We start from the raw sequence: 21,634 nt of genomic DNA on the forward strand, positions 1-21,634 counted from the left end.
GTAAGTCAACGGAACGATGTCGTCCAGCTGTAGATAAAGTGCAATACAATGGACGTTATACACCGCCGTACAAATGTTTCCTAAACCAAATACTGTGATGAATAAGACTCAGAAATGCAATCAACGTTTACTTTAAAGAGGTCATGACACGAAAAATCGAACGAATCAAGAGTAATTCCCTCAAAATCTATGATAAAATCTATGTTTAAAACTGTTCTCATCACACTTAAAACTCCAAGCACTAATGAGTAACTAAAGTTTTAAAATTCGAACCCGGAAACAGACCTCTGAAAAACGTGATTTCCTAACAACACAACGATGACGTCATGTTAGGAACACAAGTGCTAACCACATAGAAGGATGCGCGACGACCATGCCGTCACTTACACACACAATTACACTCAGTGAAAACCCATGAAATACGCTTCATGGCTACAACTTTCAAGTTTAATTACAATCTTGTACAATATCTTAAAAAAATGCCGGTCCGTTGTGCTGTTGGGGGATGCAGTAATGTCATAAGTAATGCAATTAGCCTTCATCGATGGCCGAAGGACGACAAAACACGGCGATTATGGACCAAATTTTTGCAGAACACCAGGTCCGATTTCACTGAGCCAAGCCAGTACAGCTCCGTATGTAGAGAACACTTTCGGGAAGCAGACTACAATCCCTCGATCCTTTCTTCAGAAAGAAGAAATGGCCCTAACGGGTCGACAGAAACAAGTTCTTCCTGGCAAGTACCCCACACTAAAACTCCTAAGATCAGATCGGGGGAACATGAAACCTCCAGTGGATTAAGTGGCGATTCTTTGGAGGAAGCGGGACCGAGCACTAGTAGTATAGGTCTTTTACTAATAGTACTAGCGTTAGGCCTGCACTGAATCGCAAAAGACGAAGAGTTTCCTCGGAAAAGAAGACAAAGGAAAGAGGTAATTTTTTGCCTGTCATTTTGTTTTTATAATTGTGCAGGCCTGGGTTCTTAATTCTTATTGCAAATGTTCTTTTGTATATGAAGGTAGCCAAGGCTAGCTATACAGTACCTACCACTACGACAATAGCAAAAGGCAAGGGCTAACATATGCCTAAGTTACTGTACTGGTACAGTATTGTGAAGTTCACAAGTGCAATCATGTTTGGCTAACTGCTTTGGAAGCAGTGATTGAAAATGTAGCATTACTCAATTAAGAAATGAAGAGAGCTTGATACTGTTGTACTTTATGATAAATTCGTTGTGTACGCAGTAAGTTGTTTGTATTGTTGGTAGGCTATATACTGTATCAGTATTTCATGCTCAGCCTAAAGTATAAGACTCATGTTTGACTTATTGAGCCCCTTAAATTGTGTAGAAATGTTACTTATTAGTACAAGAACGTCCTTAATAGGCCTAGTAGCCTACTTGCTTTTTCATGAAGCTGAATCGTAAGTTACCATGAATAGTTACCCAATAAAACTTTATTAAAGTTAAACCAAGTTCCTTTCCCCCTACCACTATAGGCAAGTCGGCCCAATCCCGGCCAGATCCGACACCTTTCCCATTACAGTATGTACATAACTTTTTACACAATGTCGATAACGAAACTCAAGCTTGAATGGCTCGTTTTGACGATGTAAAACTTGGCACAAAATAAGGAAAAATAACTGAAGCCCGTGGTCAAAGGGACCGCGAAAAACTTTGCAACGAAGAAATCACTGCGCTGTTGAATGCACATGTTATTTGGCAACTCCCAATGTAGAGAGAAACATATTGTGAGATGAAAAATCCTTTTTAGTATCAGCTTCCCACAAAAAAAATTACAGCTCACTAAATTTTGTTTTCAAACAATAATTCAAATCATTTGTGATATTCTTAGAAAACTTGAACTTCGGTTGCCGCAATTGGCTCTGGATCCGCCATTTCACAGGAAATTTGATTTGATATCGCACTTGTGATCGGTGTTTTGTGTAGTAACTACTAGTGGTATGTGTACTTGTCTAATGTGTCCGTGTATGGTATGTTCGGAGGATCGGAAACAGCGACAACAAATCGTGTTCCTAACATGACGTCACATGCGAATCGGAAAATTTTCGAGCAAAAAAAGTTTCAAACGCCGAAGAGCGGGTAAATTCTTTCTCAATTTTCGACTTAAAAATCAAGTTTTTAACTGGCAGAATGGTTGATACATGTTGCAGAGAACATTTGTTGATGGATCCCTAAAATATAGGACTTTGAAATGTTCGTGTCATGGCCACTTTAACAAAATGGCAGCCCCTGTTGAGCATCTTCCTGTTGTCGAATTTTACAGTGGCGTTGGCGGAATGCATTACGCCTTGATACGTGACATTTCTGAATCACATATGCATTGATATGATAAGATTATATTGGCTACCTTGCCTTTTTTTACTGTAACTGTAGCTAGTCTAAGGCCCCTAGGCCTTGGTCTAATGAAACTAGCCCAGGCCGAGGCCGCTATAGGACTTAGGCTAGGCCCTAGGCTGTAGTACGATTGTACTGTACCTCGTTAGCCTGGCCTAACGTTAGGGTAAAGTGTACCGTTACAATAGCCAGTCATGCTCCACAAAGTAGGTTAGTAGGATTAAACGCCTATAGGTTAGGGTTATGACGGTTCCATAGCTATTACAGAGTCTTCATCGATGTTTGGATCCTGTCAGAATGAGATAAAATATTAAAACTCAGAAGTCAGAGTCAAAGTCCAATGTTATTGTTACCCTAGGCCTAACTGGTTCCAGTGCCATTAATTCAATAAGTTCATATCGCCATACCTTACCTCCATAGGTTTGGGTCCTTTCCGCCATGGCGGAAAGGTACATATTAGGCATTTATATTACACGGGAATGTATCGTTGAAACTTGATTTGCTTCGCGTGGAAAGATAGATACACCGTCTTCAAATATGACGGTGCGCTGGATAGACTAAATTGTAGTTAAGACAAGATTGGGTACAAGATTAATGTACATGTTGATTGAATAGTTTTAATTGTAATTTCGTCATCTTGAGTCGATACACTGTATTCAATTATATCATAGTTGGTTGAGTAAATCAAATTAATTTACAAAGTTGATTGTTTATAAAAAAAGACCGATTCTGATTTTCGATTTAAATGACCATTTCTTTGGATTTTCCGGGCCTGTAGGTAGTGTGAAGCGAAGCAATTTACAGTGCCTATAGGCCTACAGTTCACCCATAATAATGTGCTCCTCCCGCCATACAAAAGAGCTTTACCGCCATTGGTGTAATATGGCGAAATGGCACTTTTTCTATGGCGGAAAGAGAACATTTTCTATGGCGGAATGTACCGATGGTGGAATGACTTGGTGCCCGGCCTAATGAAACGTTTGATGCCTTTGGTACCTTTAATTCACTTCTCTCTACACCAACATTCGTCACAATGAAGGCATTACAGCTACTTGTGCAGCTCTGGCTGACAGTGGACACCAAAGTCCTCCTTTTACCAGCCGCAAGGCCCTCATGAACCATATTCTCATGAAGAACAACTTCACGTTCATTGAGAAGCACTACCTCCAAAATACATGATTTCCATGGGAACCAACTATCACGGTGGCTCTGTCCTTAGCTTGGCAGATTTTGTCATTGTTTACCCAAAGGTCAAAACGTACTGTATAACATATTTCCTGTCATGAGAAACGCGTATACTGATCGTGAATATGTGTAGGCCTCTATTAGTATGAATATATTGACATCTTAAAACAGTGATGGCCCGGTTTATGCCTAGGAGTGGCAATTGAGGTATAACAGAAAATGAAATATTCTTTGTTGTGAAACAGACTCAATGAAAATCCTTTTCTTTTTCTATAGTTATTGTTTGTTTATCAATCGGGATCATAAAAAGCTTTGAGAAGACTACGAAAATTGGATTAATTGGATGAATCTTAGGTAGAGCTTATCTTTTCCAATAGAAGTCATTTTGAGAAGTTTGGAATGGTCTTCCAAGATTACCTAATTTCTAATTTTTCGAAGAACCAAAATCAGCTTATGTTGTCCGACGGATGACTAGCGGTTTACATCAAAATCAGATTTCATCTTAACCAAGGGCGTAGGAACCGGTGGGGCTGGGGGCGCCAGCCCCCCTCCCAGTGAAAAATATGGTGGGGCGGAAGTTTCATTCCGCCCCCCCCCCCGCTCCGTAAGTCAGAAAACCCCTTTTTCATTTCCAAATGAGAAAAAAATCTCATTTGGAGCACCAAATTGCATCTAAGGCCAGGTGAACATGCAAAATTATTTATAAAATGGAGTGGGTGTTGAAGTGTGCCATATTGCACCAAATTGCATCTGAGGCCACCTGGAAATGCAAAAAAAATCCAAAAAAAGACCCCTTGACCAGGCCGGCCATCAATCTTCAGCCGCCCCCACCCCCACTCAAAAGTACTTTCCCACGCCACTGATCGTAACTACCGTAACTATCCCTCAATATATCAAACCTACAAATATCTCGTACAGTGTACATATTGGTGTTCTATTCACCAAACCTACACATCTCTCTCCTACAGTGTAATTATAGGTGCATCAAACCTACACATCTCTCCCACAGTGTATTTATATTTGTTCTATTTATCACACCCTACACATCTCTCCTACCGTGTAATTATAGCTGTTCTATTTACCAGACCAACACATCTCTCTCCTACAGTGTAATTATAGTGTTCTATGCATCAAACCTACACATCTCTCCCACAGTGTATTTATATTTGTTCTATTTATCAAACCTACACATCTCTCCTACCGTGTACATATTGGTGTTCTATTCACCAAACCTACACATCTTTGCTATAGTGTACATATTGTTGTTCTGTTCACCAAACCTACACATCTCTCCCACAGTGTATTTATCACTGTTCAGTTCTATTCATCAAACATACACATCTCTCCTACAGTATACATATTGGTGTTCTGGTCACCGAACCTACACATCTCTCCTACAGTGTATTTATAACTGTTCTATTTATCAAACCTACACATCTCTCATACAATGTACATATTGGTGTTCTGTTCACCAAACTTACACATCTCTCCTACCGTGTACATATTGGTGTTCTATTCACCAAACCTACACATCTCTCCTACAGTGTTAAAGTTGCTGTTCTAATCACCAAACCTACACATATATCATTTAGTGTACATATTGCTGTTCTATTCGTCAAACCTTCACATCTCTCCCACGGTGTATTTATGTGTAAAAGTAAGTAGGCCTGACGTTTCGGTCCTAGCAGGATCTTCTTCAGAGGCTAAATGATAAGTAACAGTAAAGAAGGGACAAAAATACGCACAAAATACAGACAGGTTAATGAGCACGGTGAACACAATGAGATAGATGTAAGGGGATTAGAAGACAAGGGATGGAGAGAAGAAAGCAACAGGGGAAGAGGAGAGGTAGGAGATAAACAGTGGAGGGACAAAGAGAGGATTCAGGGAACCGGGAAGGGAATAAACTGGAGAAGGACAAATACAGAAAGGTGTGGAGAAAAAAAGGGTGGAAGAGAGCTGTGAGAAGAGGAGCAATGGGGGGGGGGGGAAGGGGAGAAGGAGGGAGGACAGAAGAAAAGTTAGTCATGTCCTTCCTGAATGTTTAACCCATGAGGTTGAATGGTGCGAAGGCGTTGCATCCACAGCCTCTCTCTGCTGATTCGTACTAGGTCAGGACGGCTACCTAAGAATTCAATCCCCTGTAGGGACATGTTGTTAATGGTATGGTTGGGAAGGTTAAAATGTTCTCCAACTGGGGTCTCAGTCTTCATGGTGTTGACTGTGGATCTGTGACCATAGAATCGCTTCTTGAGGGTGGTTTGGTTTCGCCAATATACTGGATGCCGCAAACTCTACAAGAGATTAGATAAATGACATTGGTGCTTGTGCAAGTGATGTGACCCTAAGTCTTCTACTGTACAAATTTTACAGTGTATTTATAGCGGTTCTATTCACCAAACCTACACATCTCTCCTATAGTATGATTAACAGCATGTTTTGATGATATTTCCTATAAATGAATTTGTACTTTGTATCTTTTATTTAGTCTGTTTCCTTAAAGGATTTCATTAAGTGGGATGCTGATGTTTTTTTTTCTAATGAGTCCTCCTTTCCAACCATTTACAAGGTAATGATCAAATAATAAAATTGCCTCCGACACACTCATAAATGTAATGGTTGTAATTAATGAAGTGTAAAGCTTCTTCCACATCAAGGTAGAACGGCACATTAGACTTTGTGTATACTTCAAAGCATTACAACTTAAAGGGAATCTCTGGTGTTATACTTAACATACAGGACTATTTTTTTTCTCTATACTGTACTGTCATGTCCCGCTTCAGAGCACTTATACTGTCAGTATGAGCACTATGGATATCATGTTTCTATCAGATAAACGTTAGGAACAGACTGTACTGTTAATACGGGTGCTTTGAAGCATGATATAGGAGGACAGTTTAGAGAGGTATCAGCATCAAGAAACTATCCCAACTGCATTTAGAATGGTTAGTGGATTGAAAAGAAGTAAAAGAAAATAACCAATATAGAAGACTACTGGAGTAATGGAAGGTCATAACCCAAATACAAAGTATCTATTTAAATTGTTTGGTGACCTTCTTAAGCGGTTAAGGAAAGATAATTTATCCTGTTAGCATTTGTCACTGTACCTAACTAATGAAAAAGGATCATATTAATAGGGACAATTTTCAAAATTTTGTGATTTCAGACCATGGTGAGAACCACATTGGTATCTTATATGTAGATTGAGGTAAATATTTTGTAATGTACAAACCACAACATTTCATGAATAGAGAAATATTGTAACATTTTGTAAGATCTTGTAAGCAGTTTGGTATAACTTGAGCACACTCTTACAGGAATAATAAGTATCGTAACAAAGAACTCACAAGTTCCTGTACAAAATCATTACAATCTTATTTACTTTTAACTAGTTGTTTTGTTTATTTTATATCTCAGCGTTGGTCTTAAAGGAGATAAAAGTGACCCAAGGACATACAGTTTTCTTTATCTACTCCAAACTTTACCTCAGTAAGTTATTTTACGGTCCTTTTAAACTTGTTATGACACCAAAATTTTTCTAAAATTTCTCTTGTTTTCTTCTCCATTTCAGGGCCTCTGTTTACTTCAATCTAATCTATCAACAGTCGTTGCTGTTGTTGTTTACATCAATTACTGCTTCAAAATGTTCTGTTGAGAGTCTAGAGTGGGTTACTTTGCAAAGTTGAGAGTTCTGATGGAGTTATTTTAAAGGGTTTAGATTGTCACTGTATGGTTCAGGATTGTTATTGACTTCAGAGATCTCAGGTGGGTCACTAAAGGGAAAAGACAAACCTGATTAAATATCAGATACTGATAATATTTAGAGAGTTATTATGAGGTGATGAGGGGATCTCTGGTAATTCTTCAGTATATTACATAGAATGACTGAGAGTCCATTCAGTTACTTAGGAGGACTTCACAGTCTCAATAGATTTATTCAGGAATGCCAAGAGTTATAAGTGAATTACTGAGGAAGTCTGAGAATGCTGAGTGAGTTAGTGTACATGAAAGCCTAAAGTTCAAAGTTACGAAGTAAGTAAGTTATACGAAGGCTGAGTTTTCTAGTGAACTGAAGATTACTGGGAGAGTCCCAAGCAAGGTGTTTGAGGAATGTGCAAAGTAAACAATTGCAAAGAAGGATAAAGATAAGCAGTTGTAGTTTACCCCCTTGCATACTAGATACTAAAAGCAGCACCCTCAAAAAGGCCCCTCCCCCTCCACCCCTCACAAGCAGCCAGTTGTTTACATATCTTAGACTAGTTGCTTAAATCTGTTACATTCAGGGGCGTGTAGATCATTGGTCAGGCTTGAGGTAATTGTGTCACCAGGTCCCATTCGTGCACTCTTAAATTTGTTTTCTTCCTAAATGACCTCATGAAGATGAAAATTCTTTATTCCTTCATGTATCTCTATTCCACATTGACCAAAAAGCCTGGATACATTCTCGTAGAAAATGTGAAAGGATTTAAAAGTTCTGATACCAGGTGGGAGTCGAAGCTTGAAATATTTAATGTTAGTTTCCCTACAGGACCGTTGTAACTTACCTTTGAGTATTATTCAGTGAAAGTCATTATTTGTTACAGGTAAATGAATTTCAAAGTATATTTAGCAAATCCAACATGAGTGTAAATTGTTTATTGGTTAGTAACACAATGCAAGGTTTAAGTTTTAACAAATTGGGTTATCCTCGTGAGTCAATATACGGGGTTATGTGGCCGCTTAGTGTCATGCCCGTATATTAGCCTATGGGTATCATATATGTTATTGATATCATTCCTTCAGGTTTCGACTCTTTAAACACAAGTTGGGATTCACACTGCATTTTTGTGTCAATAACCTAGTTCTCTGCACAAACAGTGTTTAACAAGACAATCAGACAATTTCCAGCACAAGCAAACATTGACCTCAAGTGATTGTAAAGTCGGTGGTACAGTTTTCAACTAGACAGTGTTTTACCTGGCTTTAAACGTGCTTTAAAAATTAAAATAATAAATAATGAAAGGTATGCAGTTATGCACTCTGTAACACTTCTAATAATGCCTCATTATGCACCATTTGACGTCTACAATTTGATGATGTTTACAATTTCATTTTTTTTCGGGTGGGGGTCGTTGAAGTTGTAAAGTTTTTTCCTGCAATTAAAATCATGTCCCAAAATAAAATGTCACCAGTACAAGAATAATTTACTGTTCAAATCTTGTGTAGCAGTTATGGAATTCATAGCTTCTATGACAAATATGAAGATTCGTGTGGAGAAAGAATGCTAGGTACATCTTATAGCAATTTGACCATTCTGCATTAATCAGGACTAAATGTGAAAATCGAAATGCCTGGAGGAGTCACGTACATAAAATTATCTAACCTTTTATTTTCTTCTCTTAGAAATCAGTTGGTTTACGTTTTAATGAAGTGTCATTATTCATACAAGGTAAATCTCTTTTCTTTAGTGAAGGCTTTTCAGCCATCCTATCATTGTACGATCCTATTTTTACCTACTTTTCCCATAAAATTGTATAGGTTTTCTTGATAATTTTAGATATGCTGTGAAATGCGTGATTTCAAAAGTTACTGAACAGCTACAAACATGTGCCTATCCTGTCTGTCAAAAATTGAGGGTGTATTTTGTATTTTACAACATCTCAAGTACCAGGGGAGTTTGTCATCAAACATATTTAATTTTGGGAAATCTCAGGTACCAGCTGCATATGACATAAAATATATTTAATGTTTTTAGACAAGGATATTCTATTTCTGTTTATTACACATTTTGGTTTCTTTCCATCCAACTTCTTAGTCCTACTATTTCCTCATGTTTTCCTACATTTCTTTAATACTCTTTATTCATACCTTGATATTACTGTGTCATAAGGCTGTGCTGGACAGTCTGTGCTATGGAAAAGTCTGCAACAAAAATACATTTTAAGAATGTTCCCCTTCTTATGAACTGCAATGTAACATGTGAAATTTATGATGCCAAGGTAATATTTAAAATGGAGATTATTAATAATTTTACCCCAGTAATGAATATGTGGTTACACCAATCAGATCTCATCCTTAATATGATAGATCCCTGTGATTTTGAGCCTACACCCTGGTATTGATCTACCTAATGTGAAAATGCTACTGATCATGTGTCTAAAGTCAGATTACATTTCTCTTTTTTTTTTTGCAGGAATTCTTACTTTCGCCGACATATTTAGGCGTTCCCAATCAGAGACTTCGTTACTTTTTACTCGCTAAACAGCATCCCCTGATATTCAAGGAAACGACTTTGACGAATAAAGAAAAGACTTTACTCAATCACCAGATTCTGTCAGAAAATTTATGTTGCCATAGTAACCAAGATAAGAATAATTTGCAAGAAGTTCGACGTACACCAGGAAGGACAGATACAAGCGATATCGATGCTATGAGTAAATCTGAAGCAGATATCCAAAATACTTCAGAATCAATGAGTATGTCAAATCTAGAATCTCAGAGAGACATAGGTTGCAAGACGGACAATAGTATCTCACCTAAAGAGAGAAATATCATGGAATATTTAGAGGCACTTTCACAAGAAAGTTTTGAAGACTATGCCGTTCCATATAAGACATTGTTAAGATTTAAGAGTGATGGATATCGCTCGAGACGAAGATGAAAGAACTTGCTGTTTACGAAGGCGTGAGTTTGGAGGAGTATCATTTGTCATGTGTAAATGTCTTAATATTTAGTTCATGTCAAAGAACAGGTTCATTTAGTAATGGTGACTTTCCATTGTGATACATTTTTATTCCTTAGGTATGGCCAACAGGCCTAGGAACTGGTTTATTAGCTCATACACAGCATATACCTGCCAACTTTCACTGTTTTCCCAAAGAATTTAGTAAGTAAAAAGTCACATCTGTCAAACTGAAGTTGTTTAGGCAGGATTTAGGCAAAATTTTAGTCTTTAGATTGCAAAGTCCAAAATTGAGTCGTATTTATGCTTCAGCAACTAGTTGGGTTTCAATGTAAACAAATTTAAAGTATGCTAATTTTATCTTTGAATGCTGCTACAAGTTCCTCAGAGCAGACTTAAATGTAATGTTTAATCCATTGTTTTATACATATAAGCCCTGGTTCATCGCTCCCACACAGGGGGCATTAGTCTTAAGGGGAGCGGTTTTTTTGTTGTTGTTGCTGTAATGGGGTCAACTACATGCACCGAGATACCTTGGTCGTCAGGCACACATCTCAACCATGGGCCTCGTGACATAAAGGGACGTCCAATGCTACTACTCCAGTAACTACTGGCAACACACTAACAAATATAATTACACAAAAAGCATATATGCAGTATGGCTATGCCATGTATATATTTATAACTAAAGAAAGAAAGAGCAAAAGGGTTAAGGAATAACGAACGGCAAACGATTACTAGTTGTCATGAAATATAAAACAATATAAGCAATCAATCTCATCCATGTCTGGATGTGACACTAGTAGGTGTAGGGACTCACTCCCTCTCTAGACCCGCTGGGCCGTCTGTCCAATCAGGGCCACATCATGGCCTGGTGGGGAGGGGGCATCTTACGACCAGGACGTGAGTCACGCCGACCCAAACCCAAAGGACCTGTATAGAAATTATGAAGTAATTTCTAATGGTGATGTCTCCGACATCATATTGACGGATGAAGGTTGTCAAATGAGTGGCCTAACTAACATAGCAATATAATCATACAATGGGCTCAACATTAAATACAGACAGGCAAATCTACAATTAGTACACTCGAATCATTAAGGCTAAACATAAATGAAATATGTTTCCAGTAAATAGCACAAGTAATAAAGCTCACATCTAGCCGACGTGGCAGTCAATGTCGGATACCAATGCAGTAAGTCTCAGTCAAGTGCTAATTGCCCTAACCTAATTACTAGCATGTTCCTAATAGACAACTAGATGCATAAATACTAAAATACTAAAACACTATATATACCCTATATAAAAAGTCTCTCATAAATATAGCATAGGTACCACCAAACAGTAGCAAAACTATTTAGGGTCAACCTCTAACAAGAACTTTCACCAAGGGAATCTTAAAAAAACATATATCAGCTAATAAGGATTCCACAAAACGCTAAATTCTAATATACATGTAGCATTTTAGTCATAGTGTAACCTTTAGCGTACACAATACGTAAATACTCATAACGAGATAAACAACTTTGGCTATATGTCATTATCAATGGAACAATAACCACTAAGACACCAGGTGTAAACAACTTAGTGACGTATCTCAGAGAATGAGTTCATACACAAAGAGGTGAACACATGGGTCACCTGTTTGCAGATCTTTCTCTCTCTCTCTCTCTGGGAACAGCTTAGCCTTTGAATCTGTTGGCTAATGGGTTCTGTGGTGGTCCACTCTTCTGGCACATGACAAATCAATGTCATTCCAAGAAAACAGGCTTAGTCATGACAACTTCCTCCAATGAAGTGACAGGCCATTGAACTCCATGAGCACCAAGAATTTGTAAGGGGGAACCTATCATAGGGAGGGGGAATCTAAATCTTAGTACTTACTAATTAACCAAACAATTATGGTTGCTACATACATTATAATAATTAAAACTAAAACATGTTCATTTAACTTCATAAACAACTAAGGACCATGTTGTAATACCCAATGCCGCTTTGTGCTTTGCAAAAGACAAAGATGCATTGTAGACAAATTATTCCAGGCCATTAAAGTCTTACGTTTCCCTATTGAGTGCATCGCAGGAACTGGCTTTACGGTCAGTTTGCTAGACTAAGGGAAGCTGGTTACTTCGCCCAACAACCATTTCGCCCAACTGCCATTTCGCCCAACCTTACCATTTCGCCCAACCAGCCTGGTCATTTCGCCCAACCAGCCTGGTCATTTCGCCCAACCTTGATTAAATATTATACTTCAATAAGGAAACGTTCGGGAATTGTTAACGTTACAGGATACGAACCGAATATTAAGGAAACTTGAAGTCCTTTAGTTTGTATAACTTTAGTAAGGAAACATTCGGGAATTGTTAACGTTACGGGACACTAACCGAATATAAAGGAAACTTGAGGATGGATCAGTGTTTAAGGGGTTAGGTTTGATAGGAAAAATACGGGAATTGTTAACGTTACGGGATACGAACCGAATATTTAGAAAGTTGAAGTAGTGGTTACATTGATACTGTGGTTACATTGATTAAATATAATACTTCAATATTACGGACGGGTTCTATATTTTAAATATAACATTTCTCAGACTCTGATCGATATCGAACGGACATCACTTTATTTACCTACCAATAATATAACCCCCCCCCCCAAAAAAAAAACAACTTGAACTAGTGAAATAGAAAAAGGGATATTATTCCACACCGATTCCCCTTGTTTGTATAATAATATAATTTCCATTGTATGCGTAAAAGGCCTCAACCGATTCTCCTTTGTTTGTATAATAAAATAACTTCCAAAGTAGTGTAATCCTCCCATCATACCCGAAATAACTGCTCAGACTCCGATCGATATCGAACGGACATCACTTTATTTACCAACCACGAAGTGATATAACCCCAAATAAATCAAATTGAACTGGTGAAATAGAAAAAGTAATATTATTCTGACTGAATATGAGTAAATAAAAATGGTTGGGCGAAATGACCATGCTGGTTGGGCGAAATGACCATGCTGGTTGGGCGAAATGACCAGTCTGGTTGGGCGAAATGACCAGGCTGGTTGGGCGAAATGGCAGTTGGGCGAAATGGTTGTTGGGCGAAGTGACCAAAAAGCAGACTAAGAGTCACGACGCTGTAATGAGCCTAATATATTTAAATGGATCATTTCACCAACATTAAAAGTGGAATAGAACTATTACATGGGCAGAAATGTGAGTGTGCTTTAATAGTATACAACCCTGGTAAATCAAGGTGGGGGTGGGAGGGGGGTCTTTGTAGGGTCGCCACACAGTTGTGGAAGGGTCCCCTAAAAATTAAGTGGATGGGGATGCTCCCTCTTAATAGACCCCTTCCTCAGGCAATGACATCTATCCCCAACATCACAAAGATGACCATGTGGGTCACCAAGTAAAATGTTGTAATCAATAAATTGTTTTCCTAAACTATCCAATAAATAGTTTATTTTCTGTTGAAATTTTGTGTTTTTGTGAAGTAACATTTCGTGAGTCAAATCAACACAGGTTGGAAAGATCAGCACTAAATTGCACATAATCGAAACTGGCATTTGCTTGTTGAAATAGTTTGGTGACATGCGATAAACCAAATAGGATTGTCCATACTTATGGGCGTATGCTGGTGACTGACATACAGTGTGACACAAATAGGGAATCGAAGCAAAATATACTCCACTTCTTGTTATAAACCTTATCTGATTGTCTTCTTTTTAACTGGAGATATTGTTGGTTGACTTCAATGTAAACTAGTTTTGCCAGATTAGCGCTTCATTAATCCATGAAAGAGGCAACAAGTTTGCATCTAGGTCACACCTAGGTGATACTAAGGTTGCACCAAGGTTACTCCTAATTACGCTGCTGGCTCTTTGTCTCTGTTTTCACTTTTATCAATTGTTTCATTTTCATTTATGCCTTCATTAGTATAGCTCAATATTCAGAACTGCCCTCTCCCTCCCTATCAACTATTGCAACATTTTTATAGTGGATGAAAAGAGAGAATATGATTTGAATGTAATTCTCAAAGAGATCAAGCCATTTCCTGCATAAATTTGGCCATTTTATCCCTTTATCAAGCCATGTTACTGGTATCGCAATAATGGGAGGCATTACGGAAATTGTTAAGAAAATGATGCATTAGTCAAAACAGGAGCAATATTTCAGCAACCCCTGTCAAACCTCCATCCCTATCCCCAACCCCAGCCTCTCCTCCCAACCAGACACAGACACCACACTTCAGAAATATATATAGTATTGATCCTCCACACCTGTTTGCCTAAGTTCCATGTACGTAGTATTAGTTCAATGTTGAAAGAAGAAACCAATTTCTGGGAATTCATTTATCAACATTTCCATGACTTATTTGTTCTTTCCTTTCAGGTTTTCCATCTGAACTCAGTCTCAAACAACAATATCGAGTCCTTGGGAAAAGTTTGAATGCACATGTGGTCTCAGTTTAATTGAGGTACCTTGTCAAGTGAACAGCCTCCTTCCTTGAGATGGTTGGTTACAGACAGAATTGTTATACAAGTAACACAGCATGAGAGTGTGTACAAGGAGGAATTCACATTGTTGTTAGGATGAATATGCATACAAGCATGAGTATAAGTAAGGGTAAGAGTCAGCTTGCAGTCTTAAGAATAATCATCCTTTCCAGGGTTTCTTCAATCCCTCTTGCATTCTTAATAAAGGTAATGTGAACGGTCGCGGACTTAATGGTGACCCGAGATTTCCGGTTAAGTTATACAATATCTGCTCTATCAAGTTGCAATTGGGCGGGTAGTACGTATATGTGTTTGTTTGTGCACGTATCACAGACCGTTGCACTTCTTAACAGAAACGCCCACTCTTGAAAAGGCCAAAATCGGTAATTTAATGTTTATTTCAAAATGCATGATTTTGCGTTCGGTTGCTACAGCAGTTAGTAAAATGCTTAAACCATTACGTCTGGCCTGGCCTATAACGAAGTTACAGTATCCTACGCATATAGACCTTACTAGGTCTATAGACCTAACATTAAGTGTCTTCGATGTTGGACTAGCCTCAAATTGGACATCAACAGTAAACACTGATACCTAAAGCCGGATCTCGAAAGAGATACTTTTAACAGACTTTTGTTAATGATCTCGAGGTAAACAACAAAGGCAAATGAATATATGTAATTGCAGTCGTAGTGAGTTGGAAAATCCAGAACAGTGAAGAAACTTCCAGCCTCCACCGGGATACGAACCAAGGCCTCCCGCTTTATATGCGGACATCCTAACCACTAGGCTATGGACGCTGATTGTTTGTCCAGAGGTTCGAAACCGGTAAGGAAGGTCGTAATTCCACTGTAGGCGTTTGTCACCTGTAGCGAACAATACTAGTTCTGTTTTGGTGACATATTATGTGATTTGTGATAATTTGTGATTCCTAAAGCCGGAGATACTTTGAAAAGACTTTTGTTAACTTCACTCTTGGTAGCGTAGTGAGACTGTGAAAATAGCAGCTAATACCTTGCAAACACAATTTAGAAAGTGCTTGCATATTCCACCAGGATACTGAAATATATTTGATTTTTCACTAGTCCAAAAAAATATATATATTTATTTGGATTATCGCTTTAAAGTTACTTCTATGACTAATGAAACCCTTAGTAGTTAATGAAACACCCAATTTGTTTACAACCCGAGATCTAACGTTAATTTGCCAAGATGGACAGAGCGAGTGAGGGTGTTAGATCTGAAAACTTGCAGTCTTTGTATTCAATATTCCAAGGAAATATATGTACCTAGATATCATCGTTATTAACAGTAGAAAACAAAATTATTAGCCCAACTGTGTTCACATAGTAATATTATATAACATTGTTCGCTACTATCGTGTAAGTATCACTTGCGAGACTTATCTTCAATGCACATTATGGTTCATTAGTAAAGTTTTTCTTTGTTTTTTGTTTTATTCACACTCAGATTGTTCAGAAAAAAATGACAGAATAGAGCTGAACAGATTGAAAAGAACAAAAAGTAACAGGAGCTTAACCCATTGGGCTTACAGAACGTCGGCCTTTTTCCAATGGGCCCTAGAGACAAAAAATGCACTTTTTTAATGGTAAATTCCAATAAAACCAATAAATAAATAAAAATCTAAAACGCATGTGTAAATTTCTGCAAAGTGCTTTACTCTCTGGGATACTGTTGTGGGATATCTGTTTTCGACATTCTCTGAATTTCATCATCATGAATTTCAAATTAGAAACTGTCCCAATTTTATGTAGTTGGGACAAATTTGTCATAAATACAATGTAAAATCTCCTCATCGGTGAATTGACAATCTAGCTGACTCAATATGAGCACATTAATGCAAATTGTACGGAATCTCCTTCTCGAGAACACCTTCGCAGTCTAATCGCTCTCGTACTCGGGTTCTGAACCCAAGATCGCACAGGGATTTAAGAGACCCGATACCAACTGCATTACAACCTGTATCGTTCAAACGATAATGAGATTAAATAGAGGGGGAGCCACACACGATGCAATTAGATGTATATACGTTGCTGAAAATGTAATCTTATATTGTTATGATCAGTACACTCGGGCTTATTACCTTCATTGAATCACGCAAAGATGTATGACTAAACTGTACACCATAATGTTGTTGCCAGCTGTCTTGGAAGTAACAGTATTTGGCGTTGTTTCCTTAAAAATGTTGCAGTTTCCATCTTCGTGGAAAATGGATGCCTTATAAATTGCCTTTATCTCCCTCTCTTTTACCATGTCACATGACAACATGAGAGAAAAAGACGTTGATATGAATGCGAAACTAAAGTAGCCCGTAGAAACAATTAGCTACCTTAGAAATGTTAAAATGAACTATCGTTGTATAATTCAAATAAAACTATGACAATGGCTGTGGCACCAATGAAGGGACTCGCATCGAACAAGGAAGAGGACAAGATGAGTAATAAGGTCAATTAGAATCGGTTACATCAATAAGGGCGACTATAGATATTAGAGTTACTGTCGATTTATTAACCGAGGGGATATAACCTCTGAAATATTTGAAATAAATTAGATATTAGAACCGGGTTAGAAAAATGTGCAACACCTGATATCACTGCTAATCGATAACGTCTCCTACGCCGTCAAGCTAGAGGGCAAGCTCGGACTTCCTTTTAACACTAACATTGGTTCACCACATGGAGACAGTGCAAGCGCACTATTTTTTATAAATTATCTAGCCAACTCTTTGAAATCAGATGATAATGATATCAATGCACACTGAAAAAATAAACTAGTCAATATTGCCACGGACTAACGTTAAATTAGTCTGTAAAGTTAGTCAATGCACACGGACTAGCAAAAATATTCGTTTCATCGCTGCTTCTTAGTCAGTTTACACTGACTAAGGAAAATATAATCGCAGCTTAGTCGGTGGCGACGGACTAAGGTATTTTAACCCATGGACTAAGAACGATACGGACACGCGATTTACGCCATAATCGTAGCTTAGTCGGTGTCGACGGACTAATGTATTTTAACCCAATTCGATTCACTTCAATTTGGAAACCGAGAGGCAACGGCAGCTTGCTGGACTTGGCATAGTTTCATACGATCACTCTAAGCAACTTTCAACCGTAAATCACCCAAGAAGGTCTTTAGAAGAATGGAGGTATTAACTGCCATCATCGGCCTACCTGTTATTCCTTTAACTTGAAGGTAAAATTAGAGTTAATTGTTAGGCCACTGGCACTAGTACTGTATTATGGTTAGTGTAACGCTACCGTTGTCACGCTGGCGTTTCGCAATACACAAAAGTGCAATGACAGTGAGTAGCCTATAGGCTTCTACTGCGTACTGCAGTGCATTCTCAACACTAAAGTGTGCATTCTAAACACCAATTAACAATGTGTTATGTGTGTATTGGGCTAGATTGAACAGTGGCACATAATCTTCTAATTTATTCCCAAACAAATGCTGGAACAATAAGGCTCAATAGTTTATTTGAAGTCTACACTCATTTGGTAAAGATTTCCTGTAATTTCCCATGTGAATCTAGATGGGTAGGCTTTGTGATATTGAATAAGCAAGGCTAGACCTTCAAACGTACAGTCACAGTAGGCTGAACAAATTATGTTGGCTAGTCAACGGTATTATATGTTGCGAGCAGTCAGGATGCACGCTTCAGTTCTATTTCACCTTTTCATTTATCATTTTTTAGTATTTAATTTCCGGTCACGCCCAGGAAACAATTGCGACATTCCTTCACGGCCGACTTGTTTACTGTAAGAAGTATTAACCGTTTTTTTCTCAGGAAAGCTTGATAGTCTGAAGTTATTATAACATGTGCTTTTAATACTGCCAAAAGAGTAAGTTGTTGTATTTGTATTGATATTTTATATAGAAGTAACGGAAAATTGAGTATGTTTAGTTTGGTCTAATTGCACGTTTTTTTTTCTGTCCAATGTAGTGCAGGGTTCACTTGCGCGAATTCAAATTATTCTGTTTATGTATATGTATATGCATCGATTCGTAGATTATGATGTTTTTTGACATCTATTTGTAATTCAAGCATATCTGTTTAGTAGCAAAGTTTAAAGGTTAAGATTAATTAGTTTTCTCTTTTTGATCCTAGATTGAATGAAACTCATTGACGTAAATAATAGATCAGATGATACAGTTTAAAGCAGTTGCTAAAACTCTGGGTATTCTCTAGTCTTCGCCGGTCCATTATATACTTTAGTACTACTAGTAACACTAAATCAAAACGACCGAAAGACAAACTTAGTGTAACAAAGTACTGATTCTCCTCTAGCCTAGGTCTAAACAGGCTTGTTATGTGAGCAAGCAAAATAACAACTAAAAACGACTAGGCCTATAAATAAGTTGGCTCAGTGCATTTCTGTTTCTAAAATTTTATATTTTTAAAGATCATAAAAACAAACAAAGATTTAGCCCATGTTTTATTATCTCTGTATTCTGGGCATTTGATTCTGGTTGCAATGGTGATGACACTCTCGTTCAAATTTTCAGCTTTATACAGTCTGCTTCAAACTTTGGGATTGTTTTTTGAGACTATAGTGGAAGCAAATTTCACATAACTTTGTGGTGACAACTTTATTTAATTTTTTTTTCAAATGATGAATACTTTGCTGTTTCTTTTTTCCAGCAGGAATTGAAAAGCCAAATATCTAAGTCAAGGGTGGGGTTTCCTGTGATGTACGACACCAGTGTGGAGGCAACAACAGAAGAGGAGAACTGTGTTATATATGGCTTAAAGACATGTTTTAAGATGATATATTGGTACCCTTCGCAGAACAAAAGAGTTTATCCAAGAGTCCAAAAAGCAAAGGAACAAGTACCATAGAGAAAAAAGATGGAACAGTGAGTTTAACTATTGTACCCAACTGTTTAATGATATTTAAAACACTTTTCATAACCTGTTTTTAAAAAAAAACAGTCTAGTATATCATTTACGTGCAAGCTTCATAAGTTTGGTCAAATTTTCACTGATCTGTAGAGCGGGAGTCCAGAGGGTTTGGTTAGCTGGGAAGGTAACCAATTGCCTGGTACATCACAATGTTCACAATGCATTCCTGTATATGAAACCTGACGACTGGCAAACCGACTGTGGTGGATGTGGCTGGGAGAGCAATTTTAAAGTCACCTGATAGCTAACCTAGATCAGCTTTCATGGTAACACATCAAAGTAAGTACAATGTGTCAGGTATGGCCCCAAGAGCAACAAATGGCCATTGCCAGTAATTATTGGTGGTGGGGAACCCCTGCCAGTGATCTATAATTGACCCCTTACATATGAAGTGATACCATTTTCCAGTAGGTTTCAACTGGTTACATCATGAGCTCATCTAGGTCAATGGGGGATGGGCATTTTGGGGGTCTACTGGCAGGGGTACCCCACCAATAAAAATTATTGGCAATGCCCATCAGTTGTATCTGAAGTCCTAACCAACATTTTCCAGTAGGTTTCAAGTGGTTACCTCATGAGCTGACCTAGGTCAGCCTTGAGGGGTCAATTATAGATCACTGGCAGGGGTACCCCACCACCAATAATTACTGGCAATGGCCATTTGTTGCTCTTGGGGCCATACCTGACACATTGTACTTACTTTGATGTGTTACCATGAAAACTGATCTAGGTTAGCTATCAGGTGACTTTAAAATTGCTCTCCCAGCCACACCCACCACAGTCGGTTTGCCAGTCGTCTGGTTTCATATACAGGAATGCACTGTGAACATTGTGATGCACAAGGCAATTGGTTACCTTCCCAGCTAACCAAACCCTCTGGGCTCCCGGTCTATTGGGATCATTATTAACATGATTAACATAATTATTAAGCTTTGAGAAATAACTTGGTGTTATGTTGTGCAAAGCTAATAATTATTTGGTAAAGCTGCTATTCCTGGCTTATAATTTGAGGGACCTAGATTTAAATGTATACCTCCCAATATGTTATAAAATTTTAATGTAAATGTATGTTTATGATAATGTGAGTTATCATGTGTTATATCTGTATCTGTGCTTACACGTATATCATATTTTCTGTTCACAGGTCAATAATGGTGCAGATTTTGGCTTCCTGAAGACAAGTGGGAGGCCATTTGTAGTTAAGAGAAACACTCTTTGTTCGTGAAGACTTAACTGGTGTCGATTTGGGGTACCACTTTAAAACGAAAGTCATGAGGAACCCTTGCCCAAGATTCAACTTTGCATTATTGTGCAGTGCTATACTTTTGCGATTCATGTTTGATCCATTAACTTGTCTTAACTTTGTTGGAATAAAATCAGATTTTCAGATTTTTATTTACAGTGATTTCTTCTCTATCTGTCGAAAGTCAGCCTTTGTAGACATCAGAAGTTTTATCAGAAATAAATACTGCCAACGTACACATTATTTGTGTTTCTTCTGCTCTCCTTTCTTTCAGTGATGCTAGTCAGTGAAACTAGTCGGGTTTAATTCTTTCAGTGATTCTAGTCAGTGCAACTAGTCAGTCGATACCGACTAAGAAAGGTTAGTCGGGAGAGGCACCATCCTGACTAATGTAAAACCTGCTATAAACTAGTCGGTGGCTCATATAAATTAGTCGGTAAAGACCGACTAATGTCACCAACTAATGTAACTGACTAATATACATTTACCGACTAAGACATTGTTGATCGACCAAGCTGACGGACTAAGATGACCGACTATGAAATCCAACTGACTAAGGAATAAATTAGTCGGTATAGCAACTGTCTAAGGCTATGTTAGTCGGGAGAGGCACCAGATGGACTAACGTTATGTTAGTCGGTGAACCAATTTAAGTTTTCAGTGCAGTCACCCTGCCATCCTTAGTTAGCTGATCATGATTACAGCACAACCACTAATTCTATCTTCACAGTTAGCTGATGATATCTCTTGGGCATCAACTGGTCAGCA

At 38.1% G+C, this 21,634-nt stretch overlaps 1 long non-coding RNA gene across 2 annotated transcripts; it reads left to right on the top strand.

Moving 5' to 3' along the window:
- Window positions 1–17,475: 17,475 nt before the first annotated feature.
- On the top strand, window positions 17,476–21,109 carry LOC139983825 (uncharacterized). Of its 2 annotated transcripts, XR_011798836.1 has the most exons (3): window positions 17,476–17,912; window positions 19,363–19,577; window positions 20,768–21,109. It is a non-coding gene; the product is annotated as an uncharacterized lncRNA (long non-coding RNA). The 2 variants fall into 2 exon arrangements; XR_011798835.1 differs by lacking the exon at window positions 17,476–17,912 and having other exon boundaries at window positions 18,625–19,577.
- Window positions 21,110–21,634: the final 525 nt, after the last annotated feature.

This window comes from Apostichopus japonicus, chromosome 16 (genome assembly GCF_037975245.1).
Source record: "Apostichopus japonicus isolate 1M-3 chromosome 16, ASM3797524v1, whole genome shotgun sequence".
Lineage (NCBI taxonomy): Eukaryota > Metazoa > Echinodermata > Holothuroidea > Aspidochirotida > Stichopodidae > Apostichopus > Apostichopus japonicus.